Genomic DNA, 21,061 nt, shown 5'->3' with positions numbered 1-21,061 from the left:
GCATTTTAAATATTGTACACTAAGATACAAACAAATAACAGAACTAGATGACCAAACTCTACCCACTTAAAATCGTGCTTGCTATAAAACAATAAGTTTAGAAAGTGGTTTCAACAGATAAAAACTATTACAAAAATAGTTTACATTAAAATTCTGAAAAAACGTTGCTATTGTGAAGATGAGCCTGATACTTTGTCAACATTTGAACTATGAAATGGCTTAGATTAGTTCTGTCTCATAGAAATATAATGCAAACCACAATGGGGGCCACAGGTTTAATTTTAAATTTTCTAGTAGCCCCATTATAAAAGTAAAAAGAAACAGGTAAAATGAGTTGAAATAATCTATTTAAACCAATATACCCCGAATATTACTATGTCAATGTCTAATCAATATAAAACATTATTAATGAAATTAAAAATTTTTTTCACACTAAGTCTTTGAAATCTAGTATGCATTTCACACTTTACAGCATATCTCTGTTCAAACTAGCCACATTTCATGGGCTTGTGGCCACACATAGCTAGTGTATAATAGCACAAGTCTAGATTCTTATCAATAAAGAGCTTTAGGTATTCAAATCACACCAGATGCTAATCTCTCCTGTTTCTCATGTAGTATCTTTTGAACATCTATTATTCTCTAACACTATGCTAAACTCCTATAGTATTTTTTGAACAATGGAACAGAGACAACAACATAGACAATCAATTCTGATTTAACAGAGAATTTTCTGCAACTAAGAATCCTGTCATCGAACCCTGCTTTATCCAAAATATGATGTCCTGTAATAAACACTGAGATAACAAAAGCTGATGAGGACAGCAAAGGCTTACATTTATTAAGCACTTATCATGTGCCAGACATTGTTTACATGTGAGAACTTTGATTTATTTCTCACAGTAACTCTAAGAGGTGGGTACTATGATACGTGGAATCATAGACTCCTAATAGATGTCACCAATGTGAAGAGCAATTCTCATCCTTCATGCAGTAAAATAATAGTGGCTGATATTTCTTTAGAGCTGTCTATGGCTCAGGCACTATATTAAACAATTAACTATCATTATTTCACTAAAATTCACAAAACCCTTGCAAAATAGGGATTATTATTTCCATTTTACAAGTTAGGAAATAGATTCAGAGAGCTTTATTATCTCATACAAAGACTGTAGCCGAAAAGGGGCACTAAATCTTTGCTCATGCCACTCTGTACACTATAATGGACAGTCTATTTATAATGAACTCATTTGATAAAAGAAGGTGCCTTCTCTGGGGGCTCCCTCATACCCTTGGGAAGACAAGGCTTGCTTGCTAGAAATAATTGAAAATTATTTTGAGCACAGTCCAAATTTTGTGGTTCTGATAATAGTGAAGACAAGTTTAAAGAGCTGGAGGATTCTGGAGCACAGCTTAGATGAGAAAATATTCGTTTTGGTTTTTAAATGCCAGTATTGCCCCAGTGGCACTTACATTAGGAACCCACAGGTACAATCATTATGGTCCACAACTACATTCTCAATAAGCACTGCAATTTGTTAGGCACTTTGTCTTTTGCAAAGCATCTGAACATACCCTGGGGCTTATGTGATCTCTATAATCACTTTTTAAGATGGGCAGGGAAGGTATACAATCATTTTATTGCTGAGGGAGAAAGAGACTGATTTGCCCAGAACTGCACAGTAGCTTCTTGGTTAAGGAGCCAAGTTCAAAGTCAGATCTTGTAAATTTGAGTCTAGTGCTTTCCTCTCTATGTCACTGTTTCCAAAAATCTGGTACTTGTAGCCCTGGTGGTTGTGGTATGATTTTAGCCACATGCAGGTCGGCTTTCTATTTTCATACTCTGTATTTATTTTTATGAATATTAGAAAACGATGTAAATAGCAAACAAACCATTATTTCAGGGCTTTATTGCTTAGGATGAGGCAGCAGTATGTATCTAAGATACAAAAGTGAGTTTAACTACGTGAAAACATTAAGTAAATAACAGTCCAGGTGGGATGCACATTTGGTAAAACCCATGATCAAAATATGGGAAACCTCATATAATGCCATATATTTCCTAATAGAAGTCATCATTTGCAGTTTCTATTACTTGATGCAGATGCCAACAGACAAGTTGTACATTTAATATTTTGCTTGCTTATAAAAGAACATGTAATACTAAATGGTAGATAAATAACATTTTAACCCCCTTAGCATTCCATTTGGACTTTACAGAACAGTTCTTTGCATTATTATCTTCTTTACTGGGCTGTGAACTCATTGAGGACGGTGACTTTATATGACTCATCTTTGTGGTCCTCAGTGTGTTGAGTTATTTATTTCAACTATGTTAGTTTATAGGAAAGAAACAGCAACCCACCTAAATTACATCAAGAAAACAGCATATTTTTGGAAGGGTACCTATGGACAGAACTAGAAAGTAAGAAAGTAGAGGCAGGTCTAGGGAGCAACAACTCACCTCACATCTCCCTCTCGGGCCACGTACCCTGACGACTCCTCAAGATGTACTTAACTCTTTTGATCTGATACTTTCCTTCCTCCAACTGGCTTCCCTTTTGATTCAGTTTCTGCTTCCTTATAATTCTGGCTCAGAGAGAGCTCTGCATGGCCTCTCTGGCTTTGGCTCATCTGCATCTCCCTCCCTCTCTCCAGTTTCTGAGTGCACCTACCACAAATAGGGAATCTGATTGGCCTACCATAGCTTTCTACAGCAGGCCATTCACTCGTTTTAAAACAACAACTGTTGAATCTAATAGGCATCTCAACTTTACCTGTCCAAAATGGAACAATTGATCCATGTGCCACCAACCTCCCACTACTATCCTCCCCATTCTTGGACCCCAACCCTTGAATCCTTCTTTCCCTTGCCTGCTCCCCACATATAGTTTCTAGAAGCCAGTTCTATGTACCATCTCTTTAAATACATCCCAAATCTTTCCAGTTTTCTCCCTCTTAATCACTAAGACCCTATTTAAGACACTATCTTCTCTTGCCTAGATTAACTGAAAAATATATTTTGCACACAACAGCTAAAATAACTCTTAAAATATGTAAATCAGATCATGTCACTCCTTTAGTCTTAAGCGAAGGATTCCCACTGCATCCAGAATAAAATTCAAGTACCTTACATGGCCTGTGAGGCCCTTTCTCTTATTGGCCCCTGTGTGACTCACCGTACCCCACTCTCCCCTTTATCCACTGTGTTCTCCCTGCGCTATTCTTCTATCTGTTCCTCTATTGCACCAGGTTCCCTTCTGCCTTTCCACTTGCTCTTCCAACTTCATGTTCCACCTAGATCTTTCATGGTTCATCCTTCTTGTCATTCTCAGCTTAAATGTCTCCTCATAAGAGAGACCTCCTTGCCTACTCCATTCCCAGTTATTATCCACTGTATCACTCTGTTTAATTTTTGTCATCGTGCCTGTCTGACATGATCTTTGTCTTTGGCTTGTTTACATGTTTCTTTTCTCTATTCCTTGCCCTCACTACAATGTTAAGCTCCAGGAGAAGACAGACCCAATGTAACTTGCTCTCCACTTGATCTCCATCACCAAGAACAGCTCCTTGCACAGAGTAGGCATTCAAAAAAATGTGCTATATATCTGGAGAAAACCATAATTCAAAAAGATAACATGCAATTCAATGTTCACTGCAGCACAGTCTACAATAGCCAAGACATGGAAGCAACCTAAATGTCCATCAACAGAGGTATGGATAAAGAAGATGTTGGATATACATATACAATGGAGTATTACTCAGCCATAAAAAAGAATGAAAGAATGCCATTTGCAGCAACATGATGGACCTAGAGATGATCATTCTAAGTGAAGTAAGTCAGACAAAAACAAATATCATATGATACCATTTATATGTGGAATCTCAAAAAATGATACAAATGAACTTATTTACAAAACAGAAACAGACTCACAGACTTCGAAAACAAATTTATGGTTACCAACAGGGAAACGTGGTGGGGGGAGGGATAAATTAGGAGTTTGGGACCAGCAGATACACACTACTATATATAAAATAGATAATCAACAAGGACCTACTGTATAGCACAGGGAACTTTACTCAGTATTCTGTAATAACCTATATGGGAAAAGAATCTGAAAAAGAATGGATATATGTATATGTGTAACTGAATTACTTTGCTGTACACCTGAAACTAACACAACATTGTAAATCAACTACACTCCAATATAAAAGAACAATTAAATTTAAAAAATGTGCTAAATGAATGAATGAGTCTCTCTTTGTCCCAGCAACCATGTACAGATTGTTGACCAACTAATAATTTGGTGCCTACCCATCATTCAATTAGCTAAGATGGGTGGGGCCCCTAGGACCCAAACATGGCTGAGTATGGGCTGGATCTGCAGCAGAGGGCAAGCACTCTACACTCACCTGGTTCATGCACTGACTGACCAAATGAGTAAATGGACAAGTTCAAAAGTTCAACAAGTCTCTGAGGACTCCTGGTGATGTACAGTGAGACTCTGAAAGAGGAGCTGAGTATGCTTTTCTTTTCTTTTTTTTCATACTGTCTGTATTTCTCTTCCAGAAAGCATTATAAAAAGTGTTAGAGACACACATTGTTTATTTGGCTAGCGGCATTTGGTTGAAAATTGAAGTGATTTTTAAGACTACAGAAACACAGTCATCTGGGCACTAGTGATGAGCCTGAGCTAGAAAGTAATTCACATCACATTTTCATTTAGTCTTGTGCAGTAAGGCATTTACATTCATTTTCTTCTATGGTGCTGTTTGTTCCAATATGGAATACTTGTGCTTTACATTTTTTTTCATCTGCATAAAGGAAACATTAAACTTTGTCATTTTTTTTCAGAGAACATTCAGTCTGCAGAGAGACTGAATTCCATCTCTAAAGACCATGGTAATCAGAGTAGTAATTTCAGGTTTCGAAATGGTAAAGTTCACGTCAGTCTAAGACGATGACTTAAACTGACAGAAAATCATATTTAATGGGGCACAACTGACAGAATTTATTTTCTCTTAACAATTGCTTATGGTGACTGGTGAAAAGATCAGAGAAATCAGTCCTTTCTCACTTTGACAAGCAAGAAACTAAACACAGAGATAAATAAGACTAAACACTTAAAAATTAACCTCGAAGACAAATTCTTTTACGACATTTTTGTACCTGTAAAGGACCAGGGGTTGGCAAATGAGTTCTCTTTGCAATCACTATTGGGCAGACTCTTTTCAAAGCCAACACTTAATGAGGATTTGTTAAGATGAGCATTAATTTGATATATGAATTCTTAAAAAGTTCTATCACACTGTGTAAATATTAATTTGTCAATTTAGGCAATTTGTTCTAGACCCCCCTGTCGCTAGTAAAGATTAATAGGGCCTTAATTCTAATTATGTGCACTGTGACTCTGTATGTTGGTGATATTGGGAAAGGATTTCAGGGACATTAGTGCAAATTCCTGTAAAATTGAGGACTTGCTGTGGGTCCTGACGAGCCACGTATGTCTGAATTTCATCCTTGTATGAGTATTCTTTCAAAAGACTAAGCTCCATGGAAAGAGAACCTGTTCTCTTTTCATTTTTAAATTTCCATCATTGCCAGGCACCATGCCTGGCCCATAGTGAATGTTTCATCGATTAGCAAATCTCATCAGAGTGCACTGAGGAATGCTGATTTAATGAGGTAACAGGGGTGGGGGGAAGTGATCAGGTGAACATGTCAGGGATCAGACATAAAGAAAGATGAGTACACTGCTCTTCAAAAATTTTTGCCAGGAATACAAACGTTTACTAATTATATAACAACACACTTATCCTCACTAATAATTAAATATGTACCTCTACAGGATTCCATTATTGGGTAGAATGTGAAGAACCAGGCATCTTCATATCCTCCTGGTGGATATCTTATTGCTTTCTGGAGAGAAGTTTGGCAAAATCTCTGAAAATTTAAGGCTTATATACCTTTTGTCTCAGGAACTTACCTTACAAATGAATTTATAAAACTATGTTAATTGCAGCATTGTTTGTAACAGTGAAAAACGAAAACAACCTAAATATCTATCAATAAGTGATTGGCTTAATAAATTACGGTACAGCTATGAGGCTAAAGAATGCGGTAGATCCATAAAAGCTGATGTGGGAGGATATTTACAGTTGTTTTTTTAAAAAATAAGAATTAATTTACAAATGATATTTACACCAAAATCAGTTTGCATAAAAATGAGGACATTCAAAGAAAAAGTCTGAAATGATACACACTGCAACTCTTGATAGCGATTATCTCTGAGAAGTTACATTAAGGAGGATTCTGATGTTCTACTTCATTAGTTTTTATACAATGGGGTTTTTATTTTAGTTTCTGAAGTTTGGAATTTCATTTATTTATTTATACAGCAGGTTCTTACTAGTTATCCATTTTATACATATTAGTGTATATATGTCAATCCCAATCAATGGGGTTTTTTAGAACCGAAAAAATGTGTTCCTTTTTCTAATAAAAAAGAGATATTTAAAAATGTGGTTATAAACAACAGAATGTAAGTGTCTTAGACGATGGAATATCAAATGGTGGAAGAAAGGGTGGAAAATGAACCCCCAGTTCACTTATGGAGAGGTTGTTGAGCATAATTCTCAGCTAATTTCTAAAGAACCCTAGAGCTAATCAAGGACATCTCAGAAGAAGTCCGACCTCTGCACTTAAGGAAAAATGGTTCTCTGCACTTTTTCCTTACTTCTGATATTTCAGTGTTAGGCTTAAGGAGCGTTGTAACTAAAGATCCTTCACTGTGATCAAAGATGTTGAAGGTGGGCTTCCCTGGTGGCGCAGTGGTTGAGAGTCCGCCTGCCCATGCAGGGGACACGGATTCGTGCCCCGGTCCGGGAAGATCCCACATGCCGCAGAGCGGCTGGGCCCGTGAGCTGTGGCCGCCGAGCCTGTGCGTCCGGAGCCTGTGCTCCGCAATGGGAGAGGCCACAACAGTGAGAGGCCCGCGTAGCGCAAAAAAAAAAAAAAAAAAAAGGTGTTGAAGTCCCTCGATTGGTATCTGGGAAATCTCCATTCCCCAACTCCTGCTTCCCTCCACAATCCATCCCTTTGCTAGGGAAACGAGAATCTATTGTAGCACTAAACCCTTTGGTGTAACTACATTCTTAGAAAACCCTGTCATTTATGTGAGTTCTTAACAGTCTCCAAGTGACAGCTGCTACTTTGGCACAGAATCTTTCAAATTAAAGAGTAAAATATTCTGCAAATGGTATGAGCAACAGCTCACTTCTTTCAAATTCTAGCCAGCTGCAAAAGGAAAAAGGGTGGTCATGACAGTCCCAGCCTGGGATTGTTTTGCTTTCAGAGTTTATTCCTGGACCTGGGAAATGAACTGGAAAATAAATGCCTGTAATTCTGAGTCCCAAGGAACACGATGTCCCCAAGAACCATTCCCTACATCCCTCCTGCCTGCCCAGCTTGCCTGCTGGTGGGAAGCAGGCTCGAAGTCTAGGAGTGAGGAAAGAATCTCTGCTATTGTGGTGGCTTGTCAACCCAAGGACATCACTGCTACTCCCCTCGGTGTGATGGTGAAGCACATGACCTTTGAGGGAAGCCAAACCCAGCTGTTGAAAGTCTGGTCCTGCCACTTATCAGCTGTGTGGCCTTAGGCAAGTTATTCAACCTCAGTGAGCTTTAGTTTTCTCACCCGTCAGGTGGAGTTCCGAGTAGCTATCCCACTGGGATGTTGTCAGCACTAAAGCATACAATACATGTGATGGGTTTCGTACAGTTCCTCACATATGGTAAAATGACCAATAAACAGTGGCTTTTGTTTGATGATAATGATGATAATGATGATCACCTTCATCATCATTCTTTGTTGTTAAAATAGAGGTTGGAGTAGTTGGTAAAAAACTCCATTGAGACACCCATGGAAGTCACAGACTTGGACAGGTTTCCAGGTTTGGCATTTACTAGTTGTGCGACCTTGAGAAAAGTTTTAAGGCTCTGTGTACTATCTGCAAAATGGGGGGAAAATACTCTAGCTCTGCCTCTGTTACAATGCTGTTGTGACGGTCAAGGGGATAATGACCCTACCAATAACTGTCAATCATTATATATATATGGAAATATATACATGTGTATGCGGGTATATACATATACACGCGTATATAAAATACACTACTACTTTTTTTTTTTTTTTTGCGGTATGCTCCAATATTCCTCTGGTTCCCAAAGAGAAGGAAGCAGAGGCGGAGCTTAACAGCATGGGGCAGGCACCTAGCATTTCCAAGGGACATACACACAGATGTGAGTGGGATGTTTCCTTCTGACATTCCTGGGCTACTGCTATAGCTGAATTCCTTTATCCTTTTCTAGGCAACTCAACCCTCGTCCCCCACCTCCTGCCCCCAATTCTAGGAAAGAAAACAGCTGAAAGGAAGAACTAGAATTTGCTTTTTATAACTTTGAAAAAAGCGATGTTTACATTCTTCTAGGGAGTAGCGCTTCTCCCAGGTAATGAGGCTCTGCCCACCACACTGCCCCACACCTGCTCTGTAAAATGACACACAGGGAGACCGAGAACTACAGAAAAGGCTCACCCAGCATACACTGATTTAATCTCTGCCACTTGTCACCTCCCTATGGGAGCTCAACAGAAACAACAGCCTTGATTATATAACCTGCAATTATTTTCAGAAACTGCCCAAATCCCGGTTTTAAAAGCCCTGTTCAGATTTTACCGAAATAGGATAAATATCAGAGGAAGCCCTATGAGGCTGAAAGAAAAAGACATATAGAGTAAGTCTGTTGAATTTTTATATTTTCTTTTGCTCTCTCTGAAGCAGCAGTGGCTGGGGTGCTATCCGGGTTCCCGGCCGAGGTCAAGTGTAACTGTTCCCTCTAAAAGGAAGTTAGGAAAATGTATTTCTGCTTTCATAGAATTAGAGGTCTAATTCTCTTAAGAAAGCATCAATCCAGTTTGTTCATTTTGCAGATGAGGAAACTGATGTTCAGAGAGGAACTCTGTGCTGGCCATTGCCTGTTTGTTCTCAATTCCATGATCTGCTCCTCCCCTGCTCTGCTCTGCATCTCAGGGGCCTGATTTCCTTTCCAACTGGCTTTCAGTTAGGCTGGGCCAATGGGCAGCTCTGGTGGGAGGCTAGAGGGCAGGAGCATGGGAGAAGCCAGAATATCTCTCCCCCTCTTTCTCTTGCTGCTTTGGGTCACATGTCCAGCAGTGGCTGCATCTCTACCTTGGTTCATGCTCCTCTGGACACCTCCTCCATCCATGGTCCCAGCTTCTGTCACACAGGTGCCCCATCTTGTGCTCTAATAAGACCACCTCTCCCTTTACACCTCTTGCCCAGGGGTCAGTAAACTTCTCTTTTTAAAGGTACAGATAGTAAATACTTCAGGCTTTTCGGGCCAACAGGCAAAACCAAGGATATATTGTAGGTACTTACACAACTATAATGTTTAAAATGTAATCACTAAACAACGTAAAGCCATTCTTAGCTCATGGACTAAGTAAAAGCAGGCCGCAGGCTGGCTGGATTTGGCTCAAGGGCTTGACTTTGCCATCCACGCTCTGGGCTTAGCGGTTGTGGTGGATTCCTAGTCACTAATCTCTGGATTGCCTCCTGATCCAAGCCCTGCCTCCCTAGTTCCCTATATTAACTTTTAAAAATTGAATCACTTGGCATGAGGTCTCCTTTCCTGACTGGACCCTGACTGATAGAGGCAATGAGTTGTTTCAAACCATATTCCATGAAGAGGAATTGTTATCCACTTCATATACTTCTTATTGCTTTCAGAAACGCATTCACAAACATGTCTCGATGGAATCGTGTACGTTTCCTTTCACGTTAAGTCAGCTGGCTGCCTACTTGTGTTTTGACTGTCCTGGATGACATGCAGTGTTGAAAAACTAGTGACCCTTCCCAAGGGGTTGCCCACAGCTAATATTGGGAACAAGAAACTGAAAATATTAAAGCTGATCCCCAGACTGACCAAATGCTACCCAACACCACTGGCAAAAGATGACAAACCGGGCTGGGTTGTAGACGCAAATTGCCATAAGAGGTGAGGCGTGGATGACCATGCAAATCTGACGCGCTACGTACCACACAGTACCCTCCCCACTGCGCCCACATGTGTCTAACCCCCCACTGTCTCTTCCCTGCACAGTTGCAGCTGCCTCCTAACCGGCCTCCCTGACTTCACCCCGCCCCATGCTCCCTTAAGACTATCTTCAGAGCTGCAAGCCAGATCTTTTAAAAACATCAATTGCATGGCTCCACTGCACAAAACCTCCAATGACTTCCCACCTCACTCAGTATAAAATCCCAATTCGTCATGTTATCTCACCAGACCCTATGTGATCCAGCTGCTGCCGTCTTCTTCCAGCTCATCTCCTCGCTCCCTCCCTCCTCCTTCCAACCTGCAGTGCTGGTGTCCTCGCTGGTTCCCAGACTCTCCCCAAGCTCAGACATCAGGCCCCGCACTGGCTCTTCCCTCTCCCCGGAATACACCCTCAGGGACCTCTGAGGAGCACAGCTCTCTCTTCTCTCTCCTCTCTCTCTTAATTCTTGCAGGCCTGCACTCCACTGTCACTTCATCAGAGAGATTTTCCCCACCAGCTAACCTAATACAGCACAGTTCCATTTGTCGTCTTATCTCCTCGGCATGGCACGCGCCGTTCCCTTGGCTTAGATCATTCTTCCTCTCCTCCTTTGGTTCTTTTTCGTGTGTTTTAAAATTAAAAAAAAATTTTCTTTACTTAAGAATAGTTGATTTACAATGTTGTGTTTAATTTCTGCTGTACAGCAAAGTGATTCAGTTATACATATATATATATTTCATATTCTTTTCCATTATGGTTTATCACAACAGGATACTGAATATACTTCCCTGTGCTATACAGTAGGACCTTGTTGTTTATCCATCCTATATATACTAGTTTGCCTCTGCTAATCCCCAACTCCCAATCCTTCCCTGCCCACCTCCCTTCTTCTCCTCTTTCAACCGATGTCTTAAATGCCATCTCCTCAGGGAGGCCCTTCTGGATCATCCTGTATGGGTAGGTGTCCTTTAACCCTCTCCATCCCCATTTCACATTTCTGTACAATGTTCACCTTTTCTTATAAACCGCCACTACTGTGTGTGTGTGTATGTGTGTGTGTGTGTGTGTATGTGAGTGTGTATGTGAGTGTGTGTTCTTTGTCTAGCTCTTTAATGTCTTCCTCCCATTCCCAAATGATTGTAAATTTCATGAGGGAAGAGGCTGCGTCTACTTTACCAACCAATACATATCAACAGCCTATATAGTTCAGGGCCTTGTACACTGTAAGTGCTCAGTAAATATTTATGGAGAGAAAGAATAAATGATCCAACATGGGATCAGTCATAGATTTGGAGAGATGATTAAAGAGGCTCCCCATTGTATTAGAAGCCATTCGTTGCCCACTCATATCTCTCTGGTACTCATCATTTCTGTATACGATGATGACTTTCTAAAGAAAGCATCATGATCTCTGCCTGAAGGCTTTCACGGGCTGCAAGTGCATGCTTGGTCTGCATGCACTGCTGGGGGGTTAATGCCTGTTGGAGCAGCTTTTGATGACCAACAGGAGTTGGTAGATAATTACCCCAGCTTCATCACTTGCCAGAAGTGAAGTGTGTTATCCACGCTTTCCTGGAAGTCTTAGTTGCCCCAGGGCCCACCGTGGTACCTTGCTCATTAATCCACTCTTCACTGGCTTTTTTCCCTTCCTTGTCTCACTATCCCACACCTTACTGGTATTTCCAGGGATCACCTGCCAAGAAAACTACAAATCCTTGTCTCAGCATGTGCTTTTGGGAGAACCCAAACTAAGACATCCTTCTATGGAATTCCCTACCACTGTCCTTTTGGAGAAGTGCTACAACAGAAATGTTCCCATTCTATCAGTTACTCAGGTTGCCAGGGGAACAGTGCGGTGGGGATGAGGTAAATGAATTGGTCATTCTCTAATTTTTTAATTTAACCCATTCCATGGCAGCAGCCAGTGTGCCACATTTTCTGTGATCTCTGCAGACATTCCCTACAAATGATAGCTCCTCTCTTTATTGTAGATATCTCCAAATAGGACTGTCCTGGGTCTACAGCTGTACTCTGCCAGGTCCTTGCACCAAATTCTATTGATACAATTAACAGCAAGGAAGACACCATTCGCTGAATACTTGATGTGCGCCAGACTCTGATTCACGAACAACTTGTATGACCTAATTGAATGCTTACAGCCATCCTATGAGGAAAGTACTCTCATTTCCTTCTTAGAGTAAGGAAACCTAGGCCCAGAGAGATTATAACTTGCCCATCTGCGGGGTGGCAGAGCTTGGACGTGAAGCCAGGGGTGTGGCCAGAGATCCACCATTAATCCTTTGGCTATACTATCTTCCAATCTCCCCACCTGCCTGCCCCAGAGAACCACCAGGTCTCAGCACATCCAAAATTTATTTGAAGGCATAACATGAAAATGAGATACTGTAGTTATAAAGTTTCTGAAATTTTAGCCAAAAAGAGTGAAACCCTCTGGCAATGAGAAACAATAAACACATGCTCAAATGTAATTGCAAATGCAGCATTTCCTGAACAGAAGATATAAAAAATTGCAGCTCTTAACATTTTTATTTTCCCCAATTTGGCCTTTATGATAAAAAAGAGTTTATCACCATCGCACTAGGGCAAGGATCTTAGGGGAAAAATTTTTTCCCCCATGACAGAGCTAGCATTACCAAATAAAGGCCCAAACTCCACAGCTTTCCTGGCATCAACCTCCACCCGTCCCCACGTTCCAAACAGAAGTGGGCGAATCAGAGCAAGTGGCCAGAATCATAGAGAGAACAGTGCTTCTGCAGCCAGTGCCCAGCAAGCCGCCTCGGCTCACCTTTCCCTCAAAACAGAAGACCCATCGTAAATTCTGTTTCAAGGATCACAAAGATCAGACTCAGAATCTCATTCTCCCATCCCACTCCCACCAAACAACCCCGGGAAGATCATGCTTGTGCCACTGAGTGTTTCTGTTCTGTACTTTGGGAGCCCTTCATTCTCCCATTAGCTTAATGAGAAAAAAAAATACAGGCCCGATAAGAATACCTTCCAGGGCAACCCAAATAAGCGTCAAAGAGCTAAAGCAAGTTAATAAACGAGAGATAGTTAAATATGTACACATCTCTTAAAGTTTGCATATTGGGAGAGAGAGGTATAGGGAAGCTCCCATTCTGCGTAAAATATAACATAATAAAGGGGTCATTTTCTTGTCTTGAGGGTCATTTTGCTAATTAACTAGAACATCTTCTTCAGCTCTCTATTTTTAATTACCTTTTCTTGGTAATGAAAGTAAAAACAATATACTAAAAGAGACTTTATTGAGTGCCAGGCCTTGTGTTAACCATTTCCTATACATGATTCACTTAATACAACACTACTATGAAATAGTTAACACTGTCTCTGTTTTCCAGATAAGGAACAGAGGTGGTAAGCAATATTCTCAACAAAACACAGCAAGGAAGTTCCAGAGCGGGGATCTGAACCCAGGCGATCCACCTCTAGAGTTCAAGCTACATTATGTTGCTTCAGTAAATTCACAGTGTAAAAAGTCATAAAACTTACTGGAGAAAATCTGGAAAATGTGGACAAGTGTACAAAGAATATTTGATGCATTCATAATCTCACCACCTAGAAATAAATTAACATGTTGATGCAGTGATCATGACATAATCTCTATAAATAGGACATGGTTTTTGTTGTTATCCCGAGTGAAAAGCTGTGTGGTTAATCACCAAATGTGAAGAATATATTTGCGGTGGACGGACAAACTATGGAGTACGTTTTAGACAAAATTCATTTTGGAGGCCTCATGGATCATCTCCCAAATCTAAGCCATCATCTATTTTTCAGAAACGAAGGTTGAGTACATGCTATTATGACTGTCAATTGGAAAAGACCTACCACATATGCTAAGATACCATGAACAGAGAAAACCAACCGTGGCTTCAAATTTGAAACCTGAATTGAAAACCACTGAAGGAGATTTCTGACCAAGCTGGTTTTCATATGAGCAACAGTGTACAACATCTTTTAGAGTGAGAGAAAATAGGGATCGATCTGTCTGTCTGTCTGTCTATCTATCTTCGATCTACCTATCTATCCATCTATCTACCTATCTGTACCTCTCTCTCTCTTTACCTATCTATCCATCCACCTGTCCATCCATCCATCCACCCACCCACTCACCTACCCATTCCTCCATCCACTTTCTTTAATGTTACAGGTAATTCACACAATGGTAGTGTCTTAGGTTGGATTACCCAGAAGCAGACCCTGAGATCAAGATTTGAGTGCAACTTGTTTTTGGAAGATTCATCTCTGGAAACACCAATAGGCCAGTGGAGAATTAAGACAGGAAAGGGAAAGCAGGTAGTAAAAGGTGTGTTAATTAATGACCATGTTTCCACTGTGGGAAGTACCTGCTGGGTATTCTGAGAGATGGTGTGGGACCTGGCTCAGAGCTGTGCCTCAGGAGAGGTGAGGCACTCAGGACATTTATCCTCCAACTCACATTTGTCATTGGATGAAGGCTGCTCCAGGAGATATTAACTCCCCAGCATTTCTGGCCTGCCCTGCATACTGACCAAGGAAGTTCCTGTGGCTTGAGAAAGCCCTTTAACAGCTATATGGGTTTACAATAAAAAGTGTAGGTGTGAATTGTGAGGGACTAACAGGTATGGGCAATGGCAGCCTGTGCTACAGCCAGCTAGTATAAAATAAAACAAAATTGGAATCATTATATATATATATATATATATATTTTATATATATATATATATTTTATATATATATATATATATATATTTTATATATGTATATATATATACCCTTAAATGTTATTTGAGGAAATGACTTTCAGTGTCTGCCTACCACATTTTATTTAACTGATTCCCTATTTTTGGACACATAAGTTATTTCTAATTTTGAGGTACTTAGAATAATTCAACAATAAATACCTTTGTACACACTTCTTTATATCTCTGGTTATTTCTTTAGGATGAATTAATCAAGGGCAATTTTGTTAATTATCTAAAGCAGGGATTACTAATCCCATATCTAGAAGAGTGCTTGACACTGATAGAAAACTTAATATCTTTTTTATCCTGACAGGAGACTCCAGACGTAAAAGTGACATAACAACTTAATTTACTTTTCATGATGAATCTGCTGTTATTCTCTATACTCAGTTGTTCTCAAATGATGGAAGATTTTTATGCCTTTATTATGGAAACCTTTTTGACTATTTAGCCAAGGTGGCAAGTTTATCACCCATCATCAAATGAGCTGATTATTTTCAAGAAGCCAGAGATGAACGCCTTTCCTATAAGAAGGTCGTTAACAACCTTGCTCTCTTTCTTCACAAACATCACCTCACACAGGCTTAAGGGAAAATGGTTCGAGCCTTAGCATTTTGCATTTTACTTGTCTGAGGGAAAAACATACCGAATTCTATTTGCCATTCATTGTCCAACAGCCTGGCATGCTTTCCTTCCTACAGAAATATCTCATGAAATTCTGCAATGACCACCATTCATTACCTTCAGTGGCCTTTTAGTTTTCACTTTTCTTTGAAGTGCTGAGTGGTATCACTCATTCACGACGTATCCCTACCTTCTGTGAAGCCTACACTTGCCTGGTTGTCCCATCCCTTTTCCTTCTGCCTCTTCTTGGTCTCGCTCAGTCACTGCTCTCCTTCATTTCTTCAGTCACTGCTCTCCTTCATTTCTTCTAAGTGTGGGCATCTCCCATAGCTTAGCCCTGTGTGCCCACGCTTCCATCTGTCTTGAAGACCTCTCTTCATCTAGGACTTACTTCTCACTCCATGAAGATGACTCTTGGAGCCCCATTTCCAGGCTAACCCTATCTCTTCTTACATGGGGTTCAAGCATGAAACTTCTTGATAGAAAACACAAACTCAGCATGATCAAATCCAAATTTATCTTCTCCACTTTAAAATGGTTTTCCTTATTATTCTCTCTTTACCTTCTTGGGCTCTTTCCCCATATTCAATCACATAGGAGTCCAAGGTCTTCTAAAATCTTGTCCAAAGTCATCTTTCCAGCTTTACCACTTTACTCCATCATTTTTGGCTCTACTCAGCATGTTTCAAACAACCCGAACATTGCTTTCTTCAGTTTTTATTCAAATTAGTAGATCATATTACACAACATATGAAATCCAAAATCTTGAGTTTGATTTTCTATGTGATGCTGAACAAATTTCTCTCAGCTTAGTCTTCTCAAACGGAACCTCAGAACCCCCTTCATAGAGATGGTGCAATAATTATGTAGTATACTCTGACCCTTCAAAACTAACCTTTGCCATGAAAACTTTTATTCCCATAGTCCCTAAGCTCTCCACTCTGATTTCCTCTGTCATGTGACAGGCATCATATATAAATGCAAAGTGTTAGTTGGTATTCCTCAAGTAGGCTTCCTCCAAATGTGTTAAATTTCTTTAAAATAAGAAACTCTACTTCCCATTTTTATGGATAAATAAAGTGCTAAAAATATTGAACACAGAACCCCCCCAAATTATCAAATGAGTTTTCTACGAAAGTAGCATATTACAGTAGATGAGGAAAACAGTTAAATGCTGTTTGGTCATTTTAATCACAGACCAAACAGGTCGGGTGACAAATGCTTTATTCCCATAGTAAAAGGACATATTGCTGAATTAAATTGCTCCTGATAGAAGCGTGCATGAAAAATGCATACATGTGGTGGTGTGAAGGAGTTGTAGTTTGGGCATATTTATTGGAAGCAGCACATGAATATTTTGTAAACTATCTATGATTTTGTAAATTGAGGTTATCTCACATTTGATAATCTGATAAGGGAGTTAAGTAGCTTCCTTTGATCTGTCATTTACAGACTAATTGTTTTTGTTCAAATGACTTGGCATTAGAGTTTACTGTCTTCCTTGTGTTTTCAATGAACGGAGTAATCAGAAACTGCTGAATACTCTCGTTTTGTTTCTAAGATTATGATCAAATCATTGACATTGGTTTGTAAAATTTTATTTTTAAAACTATTTATATTATTTTTTAATAGATCTTTATTGGAGTATAACTGCTTCACAATACTGTGTTAGTTTCTGTTGTACAATAAAGTGAATCAGCCATATGCATACATATATCCCCATATCCCCTCCCTTTTGAGCCTCCCTCCCATCCTCCCTATCTCACCCCTCTAGGTTGTCGCAAAGCACTGAGCTGAACTCCCTGTGCTTTGCTGCTGCTTCCCACTAGCTATTTATTTTACATTTGGTAGTGTATATATGTCGATGCTACTCTCACTTCGGCCCAGCTTCCCCCTCCCCGCAAGTCTATTCTCTATGTCTATGTCTTCATTCCTGCCCTGCCACTAGGTTCATCAGTACCATTATTCTTTTTTTTAGATTCCATATATATGTGTTAGCATATGGTATTTCTTTTTCTCTTTCTGACTTACTTCACTCTGTATGACAGACTCTAGGTCCATCCACCTCACTACAAATAACTCAATTTCATTTCTTTTTATGGCTGAGTAATATTCCATTGTATATATGTGCCACATCTTCTTTATCCATTCATCTGTCGATGGACGTTTAGGTTATTTCCATGTCCTGGCTATTGTAAATAGTGCTGCAATGAACATTGTGATACATGTCTCTTTTTGAATTATGGTTTTCTCAGGGTATATAGCCAGTAGTGGGATTGCTGGGTCATATGGTAGTTCTATTTCTAGTTTTTTAAGGAACCTCCATACTGTTCTCCATAGTGGTTGTATCAATTTACATTCCCACCAACAGTGCAGGAGGGTTCCCTTTTCACCACAGCCTTTCCAGCATTTACTGTTTCTAGCTTTTTTGATAATGGCTATTGTGACTGATGTGAGGTGACACCGCATTGTAGTTTTGATTTGCATTTCTCTAATAATTAGTGACGTTGAGCTTCTTTTCATGTGCCTCTTGGCCATCTGTATGTCTTCTTTGGTGAAATGTCTATTTAGGTCTTCTGCCCATTTTTTGATTGGATTGTTTGTTTTTTTGATATTGAGCTCCATGAGCTATTTGTATATTTTGGAGATTAATCTTTTGTCCTTCGTTTCATTTGCAAATATTTTCTCCCATTCTGAGGGTTGTCTTTTCGTCTTGTTTATGGTTTCCTTTGCTGTGCAAAGACATTGGCTTGTAAAATTTTAGAAGAAAGTAACTTTTTGATGATATCCATCACCAGCATCTTGCTAACTCAACTTACTTCTGAAACAAATGACTTCAGAGTAATCTGAATAAATTCTAGATGTGTCTCTTACTACTGAAATCTTCCCCGAAAAGATAGTGGCACAATATTTTAAAGTACCCAAATGCACAACTGAAATTGCAACTCTAGTAAAATTGGGCCTCTTTGGAATGTATATCTCCTACATGGACATTAGTGGGACAAAAAGGTAAGACATTCTGTGGGAGGAGATAGGCTAATCTTGATTTCTTAACAGTATAGACAGTAAATATTGTACAGATGTGATCTGCAGAGTGGCAAAAGCTTTCCTGCTTTTTTCTAGAATGGTGGTTTTTAAAACGCTTCTAGGAGACCTAGGGTTCTGAGGAGATATGACAAGTGCGGTACAGCCGGGGGTGGGCAACGTGTGTGGCAGGGAGAGGGCTCAGGAAGACCAGCTGGATGCTTCAAGTCCCCTTCCTCCCCTTGTTCAACTTTTTCAATGACTCATATCTGTTATATAGAGAGAGCTTCAGAGCAAGATAAGGTATGGAAGAAAAGTTCTTCTATTAAAAAAAAAAAAAAGGTTCATAATTTTTGTTTCAGAACCGAAGTAAAAATCTTTCAAATGAGCAGGCCACTATACTTACAGATGGTAATAAACCTTTTAATCCAATTTCTCTAGCTGCTTTTAATTGGGCCAGTAATATATCTTAGGAAGAAAATGAAGAAGCCCAAGGCTGGAAAATGTTTGCGTGAAAGGCCTTTTCAAATTGTTCACTTAGCTAAGGACTGTGTGAAGTTAAATATCACCCTGCTCTCTACCACCACCCTAACCTAGGCACTGGTTTTCCATCTACACAGGTTTCTTGACTGGTAGATTTTAGTTTGAGGGACAGACAGACCTGTGTTCAATGTTCAGCGACCTGCTGCTCTTTAAATATTAAGGGACTGGGACTTCCCCGGTGGCGCAGCGGTTAAGAATCTGCCTGCCAATGCAGGGGACGCGGGTTCAATTCCCGGTCTGGGAAGATCCCACATGCCGCGGAGCAACTGAGCCTGTGTGCCACAACTACTGAGCCTGCGCTCTAGAGCCCGCGAGCCACAGCTACTGAAGCCCGTGCGCCTAGAGCCCGTGCTCCGCAAGAAGAGAAGCCACTGCAATGAGAAGCCCGCGCAATGTAACAAAGACCCAACACAGCCAATGAAGAAATTAATTAATTTATAAAAAAAAAATTAAGGGACTGACCTTCAAGTCATCTGCTTCTACCATATCTCTTGGTGGGAAATCCTGGTAGAAAGCAATGTAGACCTTACAATGTCACGAATAATGTTACTAAGCATCCCACCCCTGTTGCCCAGCCAGTGAAAATTCTCATCTCCTCTTCTAGATCCCCTGTGTTGATGAGTAAGCATGCATTGGCTTGGCCATTCCACACTAAAGCCAAGGAGTTCCTCCAGAACCTTCAGATGTGTCAAGCATCCCCACTCCCACTTCCACTAGCACAGGAAGCTCTGGTAATTACTGAATTACCAGGCATTCTATACTTAATATTTCTCTGCTTTGGACTCCCTTATTAGTTAATTAGGAGAGTATCTACTTGAGCAGAGGTGTTTGCAACTTTTATCACTGTATGACTCTTAAAAACCATTTAATACATTGGTATAAATGCCCTGTCTGCGTGATTTATTGGCTGTGAACGGAGGCACTTTTGTTTTGGACTAGGAAAAGTTCACTAGATCAGTATACTAAGGATGCGTTCCATGATATACAAATCTTCTGAGATGTTCCGTGAGAAAGGGTTTCTGTGGCCAAAAATGTTTGGGGAAACACTGTGTTCTTGGTGATTCAAAATGTGTATTAGAATGGCAAAGTGCTAAGAAGTATTTCTTAAACTTATTTTATCATATAATTTAAAAATTCTGGGAATTCCCTGGTGGCACAGTGGTTAAGAATCAGCCTGCCAACGCAGGGGACACGGGTTCGAGCCCTGGTCTGGGAATATCCCATATGCCGCGGAGCAACTAAGCCCGTGCGCCACAACTACTGAGCCCGCGCACCCAGAGCCCATGCTCTGCAATAAGAGAAGCCACCGCAATGAGAAGCCCGCACACCATGATGAAGAGTAGCCCCCGCTCGCCACAATTAGAGAAAGCCCACGCACAGCAACAATGACCCAACACAGCCAAAAATAAATCAATAAATAGATAATAAATAAATAAATTTATAAAAAAATAATTCTGCCTCCCTCCCTCCCTCTCTCCTTCCTTCCCTCTCTCCCTCTTATTCTCTATCGCTTTCTTCTTACTTTCTTCCTCTTTTCTTTTTAGAAACATTAAATATGTAGGGCTCCATGGGATAGATTTTGAAAAACACTGTACTTGCCTATTTAAGCAAAGTTTTTAGGGGCTAATTTCTACTTTTCTCTGTAATTCCAGAGCCAGCACTGTATCTGGCACAAAATGAATATTCGACAAATGTTTGCTGAATTGAAGGGCACACATGAGAGTATATTAATAAGATGTCAAAATATTAGGTTGACAGTGTTTTACAAAATCACGCCGGTTATTTGGTACCAAGTGTTTGGTACTTTTACAGAAACAAATTATTTAGAAATTGAATTCAATTAATCCACTTTGGGTAGATGGATCAGAATCACAAGATGTCTGATTTGGGACAAGTCCTAGTAGGTATTTAGTCATCATTTTATAGACAGGTCTTATCTTTCATAGTGAATTTATAAAGAGGTTGAAAGAGTTATCTCAAGCAACT

At 40.0% G+C, this 21,061-nt stretch overlaps 1 protein-coding gene across 3 annotated transcripts in view; it reads right to left on the bottom strand.

The window, feature by feature from the left end:
• Window positions 1–21,061, bottom strand: part of SYNPR (synaptoporin) — a 290,110-nt gene that overhangs the window by 93,756 nt on the left and 175,293 nt on the right. The gene's annotated exons all lie outside the window — the stretch shown is intronic.

Source organism: Pseudorca crassidens, chromosome 10, assembly GCF_039906515.1.
Source record: "Pseudorca crassidens isolate mPseCra1 chromosome 10, mPseCra1.hap1, whole genome shotgun sequence".
NCBI lineage: Eukaryota > Metazoa > Chordata > Mammalia > Artiodactyla > Delphinidae > Pseudorca > Pseudorca crassidens.
Note: the sequence above shows the minus strand (reverse complement) of the source record. Positions and strands in the feature narration are given on the sequence as shown.